This window comes from Colletes latitarsis, unplaced genomic scaffold (assembly GCF_051014445.1).
Source record: "Colletes latitarsis isolate SP2378_abdomen unplaced genomic scaffold, iyColLati1 scaffold0023, whole genome shotgun sequence".
NCBI lineage: Eukaryota > Metazoa > Arthropoda > Insecta > Hymenoptera > Colletidae > Colletes > Colletes latitarsis.
In genome coordinates this window covers 2,479,385-2,490,071 of record NW_027488373.1, presented here as the reverse complement: position 1 = coordinate 2,490,071, position 10,687 = coordinate 2,479,385, and positions in this window count along the sequence as shown.

The following is a 10,687-nucleotide window of genomic DNA, read 5'->3' as shown; positions in this document are numbered from 1 at the left end:
CCAGATCCTGGGTTTTTTCCGTGTTTGAATCACGTAGTAATGTTGTACCACACTGAGGCAGTCAATTAAACCAGGTTTCGATCAATATTTCAGAGGATAACACCGTTTAGGTCTGGGTTAGGTTTGGGTTATGCCCGCATCTGGCTCATGATTTTGCCTTCTTCGCATACTTGTTGGCCAGATCCTGGGTTTTTTTCGTGTTTGAATCACGTAGTAATGTGGTAACACACTGAAGCAGTCAATTAAACCTGGTATCGATCAATATTTTAGAGGATAACACCGGTTAGGTCTGGGTTAGGTCTGGGTTATGCCCGCATCTGGCTCATGATTTTGCCTTCTTCGCATACTTGTTGGCCAGATCCTCGGTTTTTTTCGTGTTTGAATCACGCAGTAATGTGGTACCACACTGAAGCAGAAAATTAAACCTGGTTTCGATCAATATTTTAGAGGATAACGCCGCTTAGGTCTGGGTTAGGTCTGGGTTATGCCCGCATCTGGCTTATACTTTCGCCTTTTTCGCAAACTGGCTGACCAGATCCTGGGTATTTTCCGTGTTTGAATCACGTAGTAATGTTGTACCACACTGAGGCAGTCAATTAAACCTGGTTTCGATCAATATTTTAGAGGATAAAACCCGTTAGGTCTGGGTTAGGTCCGGGATAAGCCCGAATCTGCCTCATGATTTTGCCTTCTTCGCATACTTGTTGGCCAGATCCTGGGTTTTTTTCGTGGTTGAATTACGTAGTAATGTGGTAACACACTGAAGCAGTCAATTAAACCAGGTTTCGATCAATATTTTAGAGGATAACACCGGTTAGGTCTGGGTTAGGTCAGGGATATGCGCGCATCTGGCTTATACTTTCGCCTTTTTCGCAAACTTGTTGGCCAGATCCTGGGTTTTTTCCGTGTTTGAATCACGTAGTAATTTGGTAACACACTGAAGCAGTCAATAAAACCTGGTTTCGATCAATATTTTAGAGGATAACGCCGGTTAGGTCTGGGTTAGGTCTGGGTTATGCCCGCATCTGCCTCATGATTTTGCCTTCTTCGCATACTTGTTGGCCAGATCCTGGGTTTTTTTCGTGATTGAATCACGTAGTAATGTGGTAACACACTGAAGCAGTCAATTAAACCTGGTTTCGATCAATATTTTACAGGATAACACCGGTTAGGTCTGGGTTAGGTCTGGGATATGCGCGCATCTGGCTTATACTTTCGCCTTTTTCGCAAACATGTTGGCCAGATCCTGGGTTTTTTCCGTGTTTGAATCACGTAGTAATGTTGTACCACACTGAGGCAGTCAATTAAACCTGGTTTCGATCAATATTTCAGAGGATAACACCGGTTAGGTCTGGGTTAGGTCCAGGAAATGCACGCATCTGGCTCATGAATTCGCCTTTTTCGCATACTTGTTGGTCAGATCCTGGGTTTTTTTCGTGTTTGAATCACGTAGTAATGTGGTAACACAAAGAAGCAGTCAATTAACCCTGGTTTCGATCAATATTTTAGAGGATAACACCGGTTAGGTCTGGGTTAGGCCTGGGTTATGCCCGCATCTGGTTCATGATTTTGCCTTCTTCGCATACTTGTTGGCCAGATCCTTGGTTTTTTTCGTGTCTGAATCACGTAGTAATGTGGTAACACACTGAAGGAGTCAATTAAACCTGGTTTCGATCAATATTTTAGAGGATAACACCGGTTAGGTCTGGGTTAGGTCTGGGTTATGCCCGCATCTGGCTCATGATTTTGCCTTCTTCGCATACTTGTTGGCCAGATCCCGGGTTTTTTTCGTGTTTGAATCACGTAGTAATGTGGTACCACACTGTGGTAGTCAATTAAACCTGGTTTCGATCAATATTTCAGAGGATAACACCGGTTAGGTCTGGGTTAGGTCCGGGAAATGCACGCATCTGGCTCATGATTTTGTCTTCTTCGCAAACTTGTTGACCAGATCCTGGGTTTTTTCCGTGTTTGAATCACGTAGTAATGTGGTAATACACTGAAGCAGTCAATTAAACCTGGTTTCGATCAATATTTTAGAGGATAACACCGGTTAGGTCTGGGTTAGGTCCGGGAAATGCACGCATCTGGCTTATGATTTCGCCTTTTTCGCAAACTTGTTGACCAGATCATGGGTTTTTTCTGTGTTTGAATCACGTAGTAATGTGGTACCACACTGAGGCAGTCAATTAAACCTGGTTTCGATCAATATTTTAGAGGATAACACCGGTTAGGTCTGGGTTAGGTCTGGGATATGCGCGCATCTGGCTTACACTTTCGCCATTTTCGCAAACTTGTTGGCCAGATCCTGGGGTTTTTCTGTGTTTGAATCACGTAGTAATGTGGTACCACACTGAGGCAGTCAATTAAACCTGGTTTCGATCAATATTTTAGAGGATAACACCGGTTAGGTCTGGGTTAGGTCTGGGATATGCGCGCATCTGGCTTATACTTTCGCCTTTTTCGCAAACTTGTTGGCAAGCTCCTGGGTTTTTACCGTGTTTGAAACACGTAGTAATGTGGTAATACACTGAAGCAGTCAATTAAAACTGGTTTCGATCAATATTTTAGAGGATAACACCGGTTAGGTCTGGGTTAGGTCCGCGAAATGCACGCATCTGGCTTATGATTTCGCATTTTTCGCAAACTTGTTGACCAGATCCTGGGTTTTTTCTGTGTTTAAATCACGTAGTAAGGTGGTACCACACTGAAGCAGTCGATTAAACCAGGTTTCGATCAATATTTTAGAGGATAACACCGGTTAGGTCTGGGTTAGGTCTGGGATATGCGCGCATCTGGCTTATACTTTCGCCTTTTTCGCAAACTTGTTGGCCAGATCCTGGGTTTTTTCCGTGTTTGAATCACGTAGTAATGTTGTACCACACTGAGGCAGTCAATTAAACCTGGTTTCGATCAATATTTCAGAGGATAACAGCGGTTAGGTCTGGGTTAGGTCCGGGAAATGCACGCATCTGGCTCATGATTTCGCCTTTTTCGCAAACATGTTGTCCAGATCCTGGGTTTTTTCCGTGTTTGAATCACGTAGTAATGTGGTAATTCACTGAAGCAGTCAATTAAACCTGGCTTCGATCAATATTTTAGAGGATAACACCGGTTAGGTCTGGGTTAGGTTTGGGTTATGCCCGCATCTGGCTCATGATTTTGCCTTCTTCGCATACTTGTTGGCCAGATCCTGGGTTTTTTTCGTGTTTGAATCACGTAGTAATGTGCTAACACACTGAAGCAGTCAATTAAACCTGGTTTCGATCAATATTTTAGAGGATAACACCGGTTAGGTCTGGGTTAGGTCTGGGTTATGCCCGCATCTGGCTCATGATTTTGCCTTCTTCGCATACTTGTTGGCCAGATCCTGGGTTTTTTTCGTGTTTGAATCACGTAGTAATGTGGTAACACAATGAAGCAGTCAATTAACCCTGGTTTCGATCCATATTTTGGAGGATAACACCGGTTAGGTCTGGGTTAGGTCTGGGCTATGCGCGCATCTGGCATATACTTTCGCCTTTATCGCAACTTGTTGGCCAGATCCTGGGTTTTTTCCGGGTTTGAATCACGTAGTAATGTGGTACCACACTGAGGCAGTCAATTAAACCTGGTTTCGAACAATATTTCAGAGGATAACACCGGCTAGGTCTGGGTTAGGTCCGGGATATGCCCGCATCTGCCTCATGATTTTGCCTTCTTCGCATACTTGTTGGCCAGATCCTAGGTTTTTTTCGTGGTTGAATCACGTAGTAATGTGGTAACACACTGAAGCAGTCAATTAAACGTGGTTTCGATCAATATTTTAGAGGATAAAACCCGTTAGGTCTGGGTTAGGTCCGGGATAAGCCCGAATCTGGCTCATGATTTTGCCTTCTTCGCATACTTGTTGGCCAGATCCTGGGTTTTTTTCGTGTTTGAATCACGTAGTAATGTGGTAATACACTGGGGCAGTCAATTAAACCTGGTTTCGATCAATATTTTAGAGGGTAACACCGGTATGGTCTGGGTTAGGTCTGGGTTATGCCCGCATCTGGCTCATGATTTTGCCTTCTTCGCCTACTTGTTGGCTAGATCCTGGGTTTTTTTCGTGTTTGAATCACGTAGTAATGTGGTAACACACTGAAGCAGTCAATTAAACCTCGTTTCGCTCAGTATTTTAGAGGGTAACACCGGTTAGGTCTGGCTTAGGTCTGGGTTATACCCGCATCTGGCTCATGATTTTGCCTTCTTCGCATACTTGTTGGCCAGATCCTGGGTTTTTTTCGTGTTTGAATCACGTAGGAATGTGGTACCACACTGAGGCAGTCAATTAAACCTCGTTTCGCTCAGTATTTTAGAGGATAACACCGGTTAGGTCTGGCTTAGGTCTGGGTTATACCCGCATCAGGCTCATGATTTTGCCTTCTTCGCATACTTGTTGGCCAGATCCTGGGTGTTTTCCGTGTTTGAATCACGTAGTAATGTGGTAACACACTGAAGCAGTCAATTAAACCAGGTTTCGATCAATATTTTAGAGGATAACACCGGTTAGGTCTGGGTTAGGTCTGAGATATGCGCGCATCTGGCTTATACTTTCGCCTTTTTCGCAAACTTGTTGGCCAGATCCTGGGTTTTTCCCATGTCTGAATCACGTAGTAATGTGGTAATACACTGAAGCAGTCAATTAAACCTGGTTTCGATCAATATTTTAGAGGATAACACCGGTTAGGTCTGGGTTAGGTCTGAGATATGCCCGCATCTGGCTCATGATTTTGCCTTCTTCGCATACTTGTTGGCCAGATCCTGGGTTTTTTTCATGTTTGAATCACGTAGTAATGTGGTAACACACTGAAGCAGTCAATTAAACCTGGTATCGATCAATATTATAGAGGATAACACCGGTTAGGTCTGGGTTATGCCCGCATCTGGCTCATGATTTTGCCTTCTTCGCATACTTGTTGGCCAGATCCTGGGTTTTTTTCGTGTTTGAATCACGTAGTAATGTGGTAACACAATGAAGCAGTCAATTAACTCTGGTTTCGATCCATATTTTGGAGGATAACACCGGTTAGGCCTGGGTTAGGTCTGGGATATGCGCGCATCTGGCATATACTTTCGCCTTTATCGCAACTTGTTGGCCAGATCCTGGGTTTTTTCCGTGTCTGAATCGCGTAGTAATGTGGTACCACACTGAGGCAGTCAATTAAACCTGGTTTCGATCAATATTTTAGAGGATAACACCGGTTAGGTCTGGGTTAGGTTTGGGTTATGCCCGCATCTGGCTTATACTTTCGCCTTTTTCGCAAACTTGTTGGCAAGCTCCTGGGTTTTTTCCGTGTTTGAAACACGTAGTAATGTGGTAATACACTGAAGCAGTCAATTAAACCTGGTTTCGATCAATATTTTAGAGGTTAACACCGGTTAGGTCTGGGTTAGGTCCGGGAAATGCGCGCATCTGGCTTAAACTTTCGCCATTTTCGCAAACTTGTTGGCCAGATCCTGGGTTTTTTCTGTGTTTGAATCACGTAGTAATGTGGTACCACACTGAGGCGGTCAAGTAAACCTGGTTTCGATCAATATTTTAGAGGATAACACCGGTTAGGTCTGGGTTAGGTCTGGGATATGCGCGCATCTGGCTTACACTTTCGCCATTTTCGCAAACTTGTTGGCCAGATCCTGGGTTTTTTCCGTGTTTGAAACACGTAGTAATGTGGTACCACTCTGAGGCAGTCAATTAAACCTGCTTTCGATCAATATTTCACAGGATAACACCGGTTAGGTCTGGGTCAGGTCCGGGATATGCCCGCATCTGGCTCATGATTTTGCCTTCTTCGCATACTTGTTGGCCAGATCCTTGGTTTTTTTCGTGTCTGAATCACGTAGTAATGTGGTAACACACTGAAGGAGTCAATTAAACCTGGTTTCGATCAATATTTTAGAGGATAACACCGGTTAGGTCTGGGTTAGGTCTGGGTTATGCCCGCATCTGGCTCATGATTTTGCCTTCTTCGCATACTTGTTGGCCAGATCCCGGGTTTTTTTCGTGTTTGAATCACGTAGTAATGTGGTACCACACTGTGGTAGTCAATTAAACCTGGTTTCGATCAATATTTCAGAGGATAACACCGGTTAGGTCTGGGTTAGGTCCGGGAAATGCACGCATCTGGCTCATGATTTCGCCATTTTCGCATACTTGTTGGCCAGATCCTGGGTTTTTTCCTTGTTTGAATCACGTAGTAATGTTGTACCACACTGAGGCAGTCAATTAAACCTGGATTCGGACAGTATTTTAGAGGATAACACCGGCTAGGTCTGGGTTAGGTCTGGGTTATGCCCGCATCTGGCTCATGATTTTGTCTTCTTCGCATACTTGTTGGCCAGATCCTGGGGTTTTTCCGTGTTTGAATCGCGTAGTAATGTGGTAACACACTGAAGCAGTCAATTAAGCCTGGTTTCGACCAATATTTTAGAGGATAACACCGGTTAGGTCTAGGTTAGGTCTGGATTATGCCCGCATCTGGCTCATGATTTTGCCTTCTTCGCATACTTGTTGGCCAGATCCTGGGTTTTTTCCGTGTTTGAATCACGCAGTAATGTGGTACCACACTGAAGCAGAAAATTAAACCTGGTTTCGATCAATATTTTACAGGATAACCCCGGTTAGGTCTGGGTTAGGTCTGGGTTATGCCCGCATCTGGCTTATACTTTCGCCTTTTTCGCAAACTTGCTGACCAGATCCTGGGTTTGTTCCGTGTTTGAATCACGTAGTAATGTTGTACCACACTGAGGCAGTCAATTAAACGTGGTTTCGATCAATATTTTAGAGGATAAAACCCGTTAGGTCTGGGTTAGGTCCGGGATAAGCCCGAATCTGGCTCATGATTTTGCCTTCTTCGCATACTTGTTGGCCAGATCCTGGGTTTTTTTCGTGTTTGAATCACGTAGTAATGTGGTAATACACTGGGGCAGTCAATTAAACCTGGTTTCGATCAATATTTTAGAGGGTAACACCGGTATGGTCTGGGTTAGGTCTGGGTTATGCCCGCATCTGGCTCATGATTTTGCCTTCTTCGCCTACTTGTTGGCTAGATCCTGGGTTTTTTTCGTGTTTGAATCACGTAGTAATGTGGTAACACACTGAAGCTGTCAATTAAACCTCGTTTCGCTCAGTATTTTAGAGGGTAACACCGGTTAGGTCTGGCTTAGGTCTGGGTTATACCCGCATCTGGCTCATGATTTTGCCTTCTTCGCATACTTGTTGACCAGATCCTGGGTTTTTTTCGTGTTTGAATCACGTAGGAATGTGGTACCACACTGAGGCAGTCAATTAAACCTCGTTTCGCTCAGTATTTTAGAAGATAACACCGGTTAGGTCTGGCTTAGGTCTGGGTTATACCCGCATCAGGCTCATGATTTTGCCTTCTTCGCATACTTGTTGGCCAGATCCTGGGGTTTTTTCGTGTTTGAATCACGTAGTAATGTGGTAACACACTGAAGCAGTCAATTAAACCTGGTTTCGATCAATATTTTAGAGGATAACACCGGTTAGGTCTGGGTTAGGTCTGGGTTATGCCCGCATCTGGCTCATGATTTTGCCTTCTTCACATACTTGTTGGCCAGATCCTGGGTTTTTTTCGTGTTTGAATCACGTAGTAATGTGGTAACACAATGAAGCAGTCAATTAACCCTGGTTTCGATCCATATTTTGGAGGATAACACCGGTTAGGTCTGGGTTAGGTCTGGGATATGCGCGCATCTGGCATATACTTTCGCCTTTATCGCAACTTGTTGGCCAGATCCTGGGTTTTTTCCGTGTTTGAATCACGTAGTAATGTGGTACCACACTGAGGCAGTCAATTAAACCTGGTTTCGAACAATATTTCAGAGGATAACACCGGCTAGGTCTGGGTTAGGTCCGGGATATGCCCGCATCTGCCTCATGATTTTGCCTTCTTCGCATACTTGTTGGCCAGATCCTGGGTTTTTTTCGTGGTTGAATCACGTAGTAATGTGGTAACACACTGAAGCAGTCAATTAAACCAGGTTTCGATCAATATTTTACAGGATAACACCGGTTAGGTCTGGGTTAGGTCTGGGATATGCGCGCATCTGGCTTATACTTTCGCCTTTTTCGCAAAATTGTTGGCCAGATCCTGGGTTTTTTCCGTGTTTGAAACACGTAGTAATGTGGTACCACACCGAGGTAGTCAATTAAACCTGGTTTCGATCAATATTTCACAGGATAACACCGGTTAGGTCTGGGTTAGGTCTGGGATATGCGCGCGTCTGGCTTACAATTTCGCCATTTTCGCAAACTTGTTAGCCAGATCCTGGGTTTTTTCCGTGTTTGAATCACGTAGTAATGTTGTACCAAACTGAGGCAGTCAATCAAACCTGGTTTCGATCAATATTTTAGAGGATAGCACCGGTTAGGTCTGGGTTAGGTCTGGGTTATGCCCGCATCTGGCTTATACTTTCGCCTTTTTCGCAAACTTGTTGGCTAGATCCTGGGTTTTTTTCGGGTTTGAATCACGTGGTAATGTGGTACGACACAGAAACAGTCCATTAAACCTGGATTGGGACAGTATTTTAGAGGATAACACCGGTTAGGTCTGGGATATGCGCGCATCTGGCTTATACTTTCGCCTTTTTCGCAAACTTGTTGGCCAGATCCTGGGTTTTTTCCGTGTTTGAATCACGTAGTAATGTGGTAATACACTGTAGCAGTCAATTAAACCTGGTTTCGATCAATATTTTAGAGGATAACACCGGTTAGGTCTGGGTTAGGTCTGGGTTATGCCCGCATCTGCCTCATGATTTTGCCTTCTTCGCATACTTGTTGGCCAGATCCTGGGTTTTTTTCGCGTTTGAATCACGTAGTAATGTGGTAACACACTGAAGCAGTCAATTAAACCTGGTTTCGATCAATATTTTACAGGATAACACCGGTTAGGTCTGGGTTAGGTCTGGGATATGCGCGCATCTGGCTTATACCTTCGCCTTTTTCGCAAACTTGTTGGCCAGATCCTGGGTTTTTTCCGTGTTTGAATCACGTAGTAATGTTGTACCACACTGAGACAGTCAATTAAACCTGGTTTCGATCAATATTTCAGAGGAAAACACCGGTTAGGTCTGGGTTAGGTCCGGGAAATGCACGCATCTGGCTCATGATTTCGCCTTTTTCGCATACTTGTTGGCCAGATCCTGGGTTTTTTTCGTGTTTGAATCACGTAGTAATGTGGTAACACAATGAAGCAGTCAATTAACCCTGGTTTCGATCAATATTTTAGGGGATAACACCGGTTAGGTCTGGGTTAGGCCTGGGTTATGCCCGCATCTGCCTCATGATTTTGCCTTCTTCGCATACTTGTTGGCCAGATCCTGGGTTTTTTTCGTGTTTGAATCACGTTGTAATGTGGTAACACGCGGAAGCAGTCAATTAAACATGGTTTCGATCAATATTTTAGAGGATAACACCGGTTAGGTCTGGGTTAGGTCTGGGATATGCGCGCATCTGGCTTATACTTTCGCCTTTTTCGCAAACTTGTTGGCAAGCTCCTGGGTTTTTTCCGTGTTTGAAACACGTAGTAATGTGGTAATACACTGAAGCAGTCAATTAAACCTGGTTTCGATCAATATTTTAGAGGATAACACCGGTTAGGTCTGGGTTAGGACTGGGATATGCGCGCATCTGGCTTATACTTTCGCCTTTTTCGCAAACTTGTTGGCAAGCTCCTGGGTTTTTTCCGTGTTTGAAACACGTAGTAATGTGGTAATACACTGAAGCAGTCAATTAAACCTGGTTTCGATCAATATTTTAGAGGATAACACCGGTTAGGTCTGGGTTAGGTGCGGGAAATGCACGCATCTGGCTTATGATTTCGCCTTTTTCGCAAACTTGTTGACCAGATCCTGGGTTTTTTCTGTGTTTAAATCACGTAGTAATGTGGTACCACACTGAGGCAGTCAATTAAACCTGGTTTCGATCAATATTTTAGAGGATAACACCGGTTAGGTCTGGGTTAGGTCTGGGATATGCGCGCATCTGGCTTACACTTTCGCCATTTTCGCAAACTTGTTGGCCAGATCCTGGGTTTTTTTCGTGTTTGAATCACGTAGTAATGTTGTACCACACTGAGGCAGTCAATTAAACCTGGTTTCGATCAATATTTCAGAGGATAACAGCGGTTAGGTCTGGGTTAGGTCCGGGAAATGCACGCATCTGGCTCATGATTTCGCATTTTTCGCAAACATGTTGGCCAGATCCTGGGTTTTTTCCGTGTTTGAATCACGTAGTAATGTGGTAATTCACTGAAGCAGTCAATTAAACCTGGTTTCGATCAATATTTTAGAGGATAACACCGGTTAGGTCTGGGTTAGGTTTGGGTTATGCCCGCATCTGGCTCATGATTTTGCCTTCTTCGCATACTTGTTGGCCAGATCCTGGGTTTTTTTCGTGTTTGAATCACGTAGTAATGTGGTAACACACTGAAGCAGTCAATTAAACCTGGTTTCGATCAATATTTTAGAGGATAACACCGGTTAGGTCTGGGTTAGGTCTGGGTTATGCCCGCATCTGGCTCATGATTTTGCCTTCTTCGCATACTTGTTGGCCAGATCCTGGGTTTTTTCCGTGTTTGAATCACGCAGTAATGTGGTACCACACTGAAGCAGAAAATTAAACCTGGTTTCGATCAATATTTTA